Source organism: Astyanax mexicanus, chromosome 20 (genome assembly GCF_023375975.1).
Source record: "Astyanax mexicanus isolate ESR-SI-001 chromosome 20, AstMex3_surface, whole genome shotgun sequence".
In the NCBI taxonomy this organism is placed as follows: domain Eukaryota; kingdom Metazoa; phylum Chordata; class Actinopteri; order Characiformes; family Acestrorhamphidae; genus Astyanax; species Astyanax mexicanus.
In genome coordinates, this window is record NC_064427.1 from 9,417,609 (window position 1) to 9,428,108 (window position 10,500).

At 40.7% G+C, this 10,500-nt stretch overlaps 2 long non-coding RNA genes across 2 annotated transcripts; one reads left to right on the plus strand and one right to left on the minus strand.

Annotated features, from left to right (window-relative positions):
* Positions 1 to 279: 279 nt before the first annotated feature.
* Positions 280 to 4,588, minus strand: LOC125784816 (uncharacterized). Its single transcript, XR_007427415.1, has 3 exons — positions 4,534 to 4,588; positions 3,372 to 3,398; positions 280 to 2,306 (listed from the first exon to the last, which is right to left on the minus strand). It is a non-coding gene; the product is annotated as an uncharacterized LOC125784816 (long non-coding RNA).
* LOC125784818 (uncharacterized) lies at positions 1,856 to 2,314 on the plus strand. Its single transcript, XR_007427416.1, has 3 exons — positions 1,856 to 1,947; positions 2,002 to 2,111; positions 2,222 to 2,314. It is a non-coding gene; the product is annotated as an uncharacterized LOC125784818 (long non-coding RNA).
* Positions 4,589 to 10,500: the final 5,912 nt, after the last annotated feature.

Sequence of the window (10,500 nt, forward strand, 5' to 3'; positions counted from 1 at the left end):
CAGAACTTATTTTCTTAAAATAACCTCAAAAACAGAAACTTTTTTTTTATTCCCTTTACACGTGGCCTAAAATATAAAACAGTACATCAACAAATGTGTGTAAATATATTATACTGTCCCCAATATAAACTCTTTGATTTTTTTTAAAGAAACTGTATTTTTTTACAATTAAAACTCAGAACTCAGAGCAGCACAGAGCAATGTTCAAATGGCGATATTGAACAGAAAATACAAATATAAACTGTATGAAAGTAAATAAACTGAGACTAAAACTGGATGTGTGTTGTCAAAATGAATAGGCTTTTAATAATTTATGAAAAAAATTATGGGTGAAGTTTCTGTCTTCAACTGTAGATGAGGTAGGTTCAACAGTCTGTTGAAAATGTCAGACCTGTAAAAAAGTGACAACAGGAAATTTGCAACAGTAAAAACAGGGTTCAGAGCAGGTTATGGAGGTGATGTTAGGGGAGCGTGGGTCAATTTGTGATGTTTGGGGAGCGTTGGTCAGGCGTGGTGTTAGGGGAGCGTGGGTCAATGTGTGTGTATTAGGGGAGCGTGGGTCAATTCGTGATGTTTGGGGAGCGTGGGTCAATTCGTGATGTTTGGGGAGCGTGGGTCAATTCGTGATGTTTGGGGAGCGTGGGTCAATTCGTGATGTTAGGGGAGCGTTGGTCAGGCGTGGTGTTAGGGGAGCGTGGGTCAATTTGTGGTGTTAGGGGAGCGTGGGTCAATTCGTGATGTTTGGGGAGCGTGGGTCAATTCGTGATGTTTGGGGAGCGTGGGTCAATTCGTGATGTTTGGGGAGCGTGGGTCAATTCGTGATGTTTGGGGAGCGTGGGTCAATTCGTGATGTTTGGGGAGCGTGGGTCAATTCGTGATGTTAGGGGAGCGTTGGTCAGGCGTGGTGTTAGGGGAGCGTGGGTCAATTCGTGATGTTTGGGGAGCGTGGGTCAATTCGTGATGTTTGGGGAGCGTGGGTCAATTCGTGATGTTTGGGGAGCGTGGGTCAATTCGTGATGTTAGGGGAGCGTGGGTCAATTCGTGATGTTTGGGGAGCGTGGGTCAATTCGTGATGTTTGGGGAGCGTGGGTCAATTCGTGATGTTAGGGGAGCGTTGGTCAGGCGTGGTGTTAGGGGAGCGTGGGTCAATTCGTGATGTTTGGGGAGCGTGGGTCAATTCGTGATGTTTGGGGAGCGTGGGTCAATTCGTGATGTTTGGGGAGCGTGGGTCAATTCGTGATGTTTGGGGAGCGTGGGTCAATTCGTGATGTTAGGGGAGCGTGGGTCAATTTGTGATGTTAGGGGAGCGTGGGTCAATTTGTGATGTTTGGGGAGCGTGGGTCAATTCGTGATGTTAGGGGAGCGTTGGTCAGGCGTGGTGTTAGGGGAGCGTGGGTCAATGTGTGTGTGTTAGGGGAGCGTGGGTCAATTCGTGATGTTTGGGGAGCGTGGGTCAATTCGTGATGTTTGGGGAGCGTGGGTCAATGTGTGTGTGTTAGGGGAGCGTGGGTCAATTCGTGATGTTTGGGGAGCGTGGGTCAATTTGTGATGTTAGGGGAGCGTGGGTCAGGCGTGGTGTTAGGGGAGCGTGGGTCAATTCGTGATGTTTGGGGAGCGTGGGTCAATTCGTGATGTTTGGGGAGCGTGGGTCAATTCGTGATGTTTGGGGAGCGTGGGTCAATTCGTGATGTTTGGGGAGCGTGGGTCAATTCGTGATGTTTGGGGAGCGTGGGTCAATTCGTGATGTTTGGGGAGCGTGGGTCAATTTGTGATGTTTGGGGAGCGTGGGTCAATTCGTGATGTGGGTCAGGCGTGGTGTTAGGGGAGCGTGGGTCAATGTGTGTGTGTTAGGGGAGCATTGGTCAGGCGTGGTGTTATAGGAGCGTTCGTCAGGTGTGGTGTTAGGAGAGCGTTGGTCAGGCGTGGTGTTATAGGAGCGTTGGTCAGGTGTGGTGTTATAGGAGCGTTGGTCAGGTGTGGTGTTAGGAGAGCGTTGGTCAGGCGTGGTGTTATAGGAGCGTTGGTCAGGCGTGGTGTTAGGGGAGCGTTGGTCAATGTGTGTGTGTTAGGGGAGCGTTGGTCAGGCGTGGTGTTATAGGAGCGTTGGTCAGGTGTGGTGTTAGGAGAGCGTTGGTCAGGCGTGGTGTTATAGGAGCGTTGGTCAGGCGTGGTGTTAGGGGAGCGTTGGTCAATGTGTGTGTGTTAGGGGAGCGTTGGTCAGGCGTGGTGTTAGGAGAGCGTTGGTCAATCGGGTGAGGTGCTAGGGAAGAGTGGGTCAATGCGTTGTAGAAGATGCTGTAGAGCTCCTAAAAAGAAACAGAAACAGAGAACAGACAATCAGATACTTTTTTAATAGTTCATAAAAGAGTTCAAGAAATTAGATATAAATTAACCTCTTCCCATTTTATGCTCATATATACTACGATATAAATGGTGGATATCTTAAGTTTTACATATAGCACAATGACCATTCAGAGCTTAAACTGAAGTAGACACTTTTAACTAATCAGTTAACTTCCAGACTTTAATTTCCATTATTTAGGTCCCATTTGAGAACATCAAATGAAAAAGAAAATGTAAAAATGTTATATTTGGAGTTTACAATGTGTGTATGGATGTTGGTCATGAAAAATCAGTCATTCTCTACACTTCCTGATTCATCAGGGTCTTGACTAACAAATTACAAAATTTTAAAACATTACATGAGAAGCACTGAGAAGCTACATTGCATTATATTATGTGTCCACCAGGTGTCTCCAAAGGGTTCAAAACTTCTCCAGAGTGCCCCTGTTCTAATAAAGAGATACAAAGAAGTAAATCTGTCACTACACAACAAGAGTTTAATATTTTTTTTGTTTGTTGGTGATAAAACAAATTAATATAATGACAAAGTCACATGTTTGTGTGCTGTGTGCGCTATGGAGTTTCGCATTTTTATCCCAAAAATATTAATATTACTCTGAAATGGACTTACATTCATTTGTTTTATCACAAACAAACGAAAAAAATATTATAATATATATACTTTTGTATAGTCAAAGCTTCTTCCTTGTATTTAGAAAGGTTGGGGCACTCTGGAGAGATTTTGAACCCTTTGGAGACAACTAATATAATGCTGTGTAGTTTTTTTATGCTTGCTTGCATCTTTTTCAAATTTTGTCAAGACCCTAATAAACCAGGAAACATAGAGAATGATTGACTATTAATCACCAACATCCATGCACACATTATAAACTCCAAATATAACAGGCACTTTTTTTTTTACATTTTCTTCTGCATTTAATGTTTTCAAATAGAACCTAAATAATGAAAATTCCCTCTTGGAAGTGAATTACTATTTTGTCCCTACCAAAATCAAATATCCTACTTACACAGGTTTGTCAAGTGGTGTAAATCTCCTGGTAAATACAGATAAACACAAACAGAAGAAAATAAACAAACTATACACCGAATACATTGGTGAATATTATATTACATTAATAGTGCTACACCAGAGTTTCTATATATTTAAGTCTTATAAATATTACCAAATGTAGCTCACTTTTAATATATGCTAACTTTAAGTATAACATTCAGCTCAAAACCAGACAAATGTATTTGTTCATTTATACTTTTATGTTTTTCTTCTCTTTGTATGATAAGGGTGTATTTTACACATACATAAATAGAGGTGCTGATTTAAATAGTCTGGTAGCTGAAATGTTGGGGAGAATGTTGGTATCAGATCTCAGTATATTACAGCAGTGTGTGTTGTAAAATTTACATTATATACATTATATTACAGTACATTATTTTATTTGCTAAATCATCATGGTAATTTATTAATAGTAAATAATTAATAATCATTAATAACGTAACCATAAGAATTAATTATAATTAATTAGTTATCCCTGTCCTCACTGCACTTGAAGTAATCAGGACTGCAGGGTTTTTCAATTTATTAAAGCTTGTACACTTCTTTTATTTTCTTTATTCATCTTATTTAGCTTGGTAATGCTGTCATATATTGGTTCTTCTTCTAGCTATCTAAATCTGTGCTTTATTAGATGATTAGATGGACCAAGTGTGCTGTAATTAAACACTAAATCCACAGGGCAGGGGGCTCTACAACCAGGACTGAGATCCAGTGAGCTCCGGCTAGCTGCTCACTTTCTTTTATTATCTGCATTTTTAGGTTCTAACACAAGCTACACTGCATGGCTAGACACTGAAAGTGGTGAATGGTCTTAATTTGTATGTCCATGTAACCATTAAAGGCACTGAAGGTATTTTTGCAGAGAGAGAACTGCGTCAGTTGTTGGCTATTTTTCATGTTTGCTAATGCTAACAAGTTAGCCTGCTAGTAGCCACGAAGTGAGCCTCTTAGATTAGCAATGAATAAACATATAATAATTAAAACTGTGTCACCATAAATACACGCTATACGACTAAACATATTCCAGACATCATATAAAACAATATTTATTCCCGTAAAATATGAAAAGAGACTTAATAATATCGTATTTTATCACAGTCACATCCACCACAACTTACCTCAGAGTGTGGGAGAGCCGAATGAGGTGCGCTCGCGCAAGCTCCTCCTCAGTAGGCGCGGGGGAGGGGGAGGGGGGTGGGAGGGAGGGTGAGGGGCGGTGTAGAGAAGTAAGGTCGGACAGTCTCCACCTGCAGCAGATCTCACTGTGTGGCTCTTATAAAATAATTAAAAATAGAACTTCCTCTGATATAAGCAGCATTAAACTACATGTATATAGAATAAAAGGTACCTTACTATTAAGAGAAATTACAAATTACAATCATGGAGTACTGTGTATTATTTATATGAGAGGAAATTATATTATATAAAAAATATAATAAAATAATAAAAATAATAATTTCAATATTTATTTTTCAAACCTACCCGGCCTACTATTTAAAAAATAGTATTTATTAAAATAAATAATAAACAAATAAATATATAAATAAAAAAATGGGTGTGCATTTGCCCCTTTTATATTAAGGTATTTAAAAGTGGTTGCTAAGTGGTTGCTAGGCAGTTGCTATCATATTCCACATGGTTGCTAAGTTGTTGCTAGGCAGTTGCTATCATTTCTAAAGTGGTTGCTAAGTGGTTGCTAGGCAGTTGCTAACGTATTCCACATGGTTGCTAAGTGGTTGCTAGGCAGTTGCTAACGTTTTCCAGGTGGTTGCTAAGGTGTTGCTAACTGGTTGCGGTGTGGGCTGTGGAGTGTGTGTGGTGTGGAGTGTGTGGGTGGGATGTGGAGTGTGTGGGATGTGGACTGTGAGTGTGGTGTGGAGTGTAGTGTGCGTGGTGTGGTGTGGAGTGTGTGTGGGTTGTGGTGTGTGAACTGTGTGGGGTGTGGTGTCTTGAGTGTGGGGTGTGGAGTGTGTGTGGTGTGTGGAGTTGGTGTGGTGTGGAGTGAGTGTAGAGTGTGTGGTGTGGACTGTGTGGAGTGTGTGAGGTGTGGAGTGTGGACTGTGTGTGGGGTGTGAAGTGTGGACTGTGTGTGGGGTGTGCAATGTGTGTGGTGTGGAGGGTGTGTGGTGTGGAGGGTTTGTGGTGTGGAGTGTGTGTGTGGTGTGGTGTATGTGTGGTGGAGTGTGGGGTTTGTGTCAGGTGTGGAGTGTGTGTGGTGTGGGGTATGTGAGCTGTGGAGTGTATGCGTGGTATGGAGAGTGTGAGGTATGTGTGGTGTGGGGTGTGAAGTGTGTGTGGTATGTGTGGGGTGGTGTGTGTATGATGTGGGGTATGTGAGCTGTGGAGTGTATGCGTGGTATGGAGAGTGTGGGGTATGTGTGGTGTGGGGTGTGAAGTGTGTGTGGTATGTGTGGTATGGAGTGTGTGGGGTGTGGGGTATGTGTGGTGTGAAGTGTGTGTGGTGTGGGGTATATGAGCTATCGAGTGTGTGTGTGGTTTAAAGTGTGTGTGGTGTGGGGTATGTGTGGTGTGGAGTGTGTGGTGTTGTGTGAATTGTGTGTGGTATGTGTGGGGTGGAGTGTGTGTGGTGTGGGGTATGTGAGCTGTGGAGTGTGTGTGGTTTAAAGTGTGTGTGGTGTGGGGTTTGTGTGGTGTGGATTGTGTGTGGTATGGGGTATGTGTGGTTTGAAGTGTGTGTGGTGTGGGGTATGTGTGGTGTGGAGTGTGTTTGGTGTGGGGTATTTGTGGTGTGGAATGTGTGTAGGGTGTGGTGTGGAGTGTGTGTAGTGTGGGGTGTAGACTGTGTGTGGTGTGGGGTGTGTGTGGTGTGTAGTGTGTGTGGGGTGGAGTGTGTTTGGTGTGGGGTATGTGTGGTGTGGAATGTGTGTAGGGTGTGGTGTGGAGTGTGTGTAGTGTGGGGTGTAGACTGTGTGTGGTGTGGGGTGTGTGTGGGGTGGAGTGTGTTTGGTGTGGGGTATGTGTGGTGTGGAATGTGTGTAGGGTGTGGTGTGGAGTGTGTGTATTGTGGGGTGTAGACTGTGTGTGGTGTGGGGTGTGTGTGTGGTGTGGACTGTGGAGTTTGTGTGGTGTGGAGTATGTGTGGTGTGGAGTGAGTGTGGGGAGTGGACTGTGTGTCGTGTGGTGAGTGAGTGGAGTGTGTGTGGTGTGGGGTGTGAAGTGTGTGGTGTGGAGTGTGTGGTGTGAAGTGTGTGGTGTGGTGTGGGGTGTGTGTGTGGTGTGGACTGTGGAGTTTGTGTGGTGTGGTGTATGTGTGGTGTGGAGTGAGTGTGGGGAGTGGACTGTGTGTCGTGTGGTGAGTGTGTGTAGTGTGGTGTATGTGTGGTGTGTGCGTGTGTGTGGTGTGGGGTGTGTGTAGTGTGGTATTGGTTCTGGTGTGGGTTGTGTTCAGCAGTATCTTCTCCATACAGATACAGTACTGAGGAGCAGGGCAGAGAGGGGGGCCGTGCGCAGGATCGGCTGGTGTGTGTGAGATGGCCAACATTCCGCCCATTCATTCCTATGGGGAAAGTTCGTACGATAATTTTACGAAAACCGCAAATCGTATCGGTGAGATCAGCATATCGTCTGAAACGTCTCTGCAAGTTCTGTATGTCTTGTGAATTTCGTGGTACTAGCTTGAAAATTGTGACTTTTACAGCAGTTTGAAAAAAGTGTTAATGGAAGTCTATGGGGAAAAAAGTGACTTTGACGGAACCGTGCTAGAACCCTGGTTCTCCGATCGCTTAGAAAAGCACAAGCAACTTAAGTGGCTATGGGTTCTACCATCCTGTGAAGTTTGGTGGTTCTAGCTCGAAAACTGTAGGAGGAGTAGCGTTGAGAAATTTTAGCGTAGAATAATAATAATAATAATAAGAAGAATAAGAAGAACAGTAAGTTGGCTTTGACAAGCCAACTTAATAATAAGAAGAATAAGAAGAACAGTAAGTTGGCTTTTCCAAGCCAACTTAATAAGAAGAATAAGAAGAACTATAAGTTGGCTTTGACAAGCCAACTTAATAATAATAATAATAAGAAGAATAAGAAGAACAGTAAGTTGGCTTTGACAAGCCAACTTAATAATAACACACAATTAACCTAGCTAACACACACACATTTCCCCTAGCTAACTTAGCTTGCTAACTAACACACATATAACCTAGCTAACTAACCCACATATAAAAGTTAACTTAGCTAGCAAACGAACACACATAACCTAGCTAACTAACACACATTTAAACTAGCTAACTAACACACACATAACCTAGTTAACTTAGCCAGTTAACAAACACACACATAACCTAGCTAACTTAGCCAGTTAACTAACACACACATAACCTAGCTAACTTAGCTGGCTAACGCTAACTACACACACAACTTAGCTAACTTAGCTAGCTAACACACATCCTAAAGCTGGTTAACAACCCACAAAGAATCCTCCTCTGATCCGGGGGTAAATATCTTGATTACTAGTTTATTTTTAATCAAATACAGAAATATGAAAGCAGCAGAGTCTCTCTTAATCCTCTTCCAGCAGCAGCAGCAGCGAAGGACCTAGAGAGCTGCGTCCGCTGTGAAATTACCGTAATTGCCCTAATAGTGCGCAGTTAAATAAATCTCTGTGAGACTGCAAAGGGTGAAGATACACTTTTATAAGGCTGATACCTAGTATTAAAGCAATAATTGTTACATTATTACAGTCTTACAGTCATTCTTAGAGTCTTAGATGCCTTCTGGAGAACTTTCATCAATGTCTTCTATGCAATAATATTACGTTATAATGTTGTTTTTTTCTTCCAAAAATTGATGGTTAAGCAGAGTAATACACACTGTAGTATTTTACTATATGTTGCTAATATTTGGAAGTAACTGAGGATAATAAGGTAATTAAGGTTACCACTACTACAAATGGTGTCACTTGCTTAATTCAAATATGCCTTCAATTAATATGCATTTAACTCAAATATGCCTGATTTAGATCTATAGTTCCCCAGGTGGCATCTAAGGGTTTTCAGTAATTAATGCTGATTTGAGCAGTAATTAATGAATAGTTATTATAAAGAAGACATCATTAGTAAGTAGTTCTCTGGGAGATATGTAAGTCTCAGTAATTATTGTGGAGTTAATAGTGAACTACTATAATCATTAGTTCAGTACTATCTACTGAGTAATTATTCAGTACTCCCTGGTAGTTAATAGAAAATATTTAGGTGTTAATGCAGCACTATTAATTAGTTACTGCTTAGTTCCTGCTTAGTTACCTATTAACTATGGAACAGTATTATAAAGTGTTACCACAATATATATATATAATAATTATTTTGAATTATCAAGTTCTTGACACATATTCAGTTGATGATAATGTTTATAATCTTTTATTAATATTAGTTAATATTAACTGGTACAAAAAACATGGGTATGAAAAAAGACACTTTCACTAAAAGGTACTCTATTGTACATCAATATAAGGTACAGCCCCAGCGACAAGCTTTGTACTCTTTTAGGTAGAAATCTGTACTTATGTTTCTTAGTGTGTTGAGAAAAACCAAAGGAATTAGTGGACTTGCTTTTAAACATATTTTTTAAATGTCACATGAGTTTTGGTAACAAGACTGAGAAAAATGTAAACATCTTTGGCTTTTAAAAAAAATAAAGATGCCTGAGATTAATTAGTTAAACATATGTGTTATTAGTTTTGTAGATAACAGATATAACAATTTAGTGCATTACAAACAGACAGTGTTTTACTACCCCTTTTAAATCCCATCCACACCCATCTCACCCCACCCACATTCAACCACAACCCAATGAACCTTGCCTGAACTTGAATCTTAGTGATATATATTAGTATTGGTTACAGTAGTGATTATTTATAAACTGAACGCAATAAACAATGAAAGTCATGTGTATGACAATGGACAAGTTGATGACAAGCATGGACAATCTGGGCATGAATTGCTGGAGGTCAAATGCAAAGCTGGTTAACCAGGTTAACCCGCTGGTTTTCCAGCATATCAGGAAGGGGTGTTTGGATTCAACAGGCCTCGCAGTTATTAAGTCTTGTCTGTTTTAACTGTTCCCATGTATCCAGTACATTTGGTTTACTCAGTAAAAGGGTAATAACATTTTCACATATATTCATTTGGTGTTGATGTGGTATAAAAGTTTATTTTCTTTAGAAAAAAACAGAATTATTTTAAAATTGCTTTGTGACTCCACTGACCTTTCTGCAGTGCATCTACCACAAGAGAGTCCACAGGAGACTCCATCCTTTAAGACTCTACCCAACCCCATCACAATCTGTTCACACCTCTGCCTTCAGGATGACGGTACATGTAGGGTGACCAAACGTCCGTATTTCCCCGGACATGTCCGTATTTCACGTCCTGTCCCGGGCGTCCTTGTTTTTTTTTTTTTTTTCAAAAAGTGAGGAAATGTCCTGTTTTTTAAATTACCTCCATTGGACCAGAGAGCAGTAGACAGCGTAACTGTCAGCGTGGAGCCCTCCCTCTCCCCCCTTCCGGTGCAGTCTTACAGTAAGAGCACACACACAACGCTCCACCTCTCAACGCAAATGAAAATATGGTCACCCTAGGTACGTGTCACTGACATTTCTCTAAGACACACAATCACTTTACTGCAACAACGTTTATAAATGCACTACTCAACCTTTTGCACTTTTGTCGTATCTCATTGCTGTAGATAATCTTGTTCTTACTTGTAAATAATATCCATATCATGCATTACTTTAATCATGTATATATTGCAGTTTTTTATGTAAATTTAACATCAGTGTAATATTTTAATATTTATATTGAGTTAGTTTATTATATTTTTGCTTTATTCTATAAATCTACTTTTCTTTTTATGTGGCATATTTCGTAAGGAGCAAAGAAATACATTCATTGTATGAAAAAAAAACTTGTTACCTTGCTGTTCACATGACAATAAACGGTAGAACTTTAAGATAAGACTACCTTTATAAAGGATTTATAAATGGGTTATTATCACTTATCACCTTTTATTGATTAGGCTGAACAACCATTGAACAACCATTGATAAGCAGTTAAAACACATCAATTTAAAAA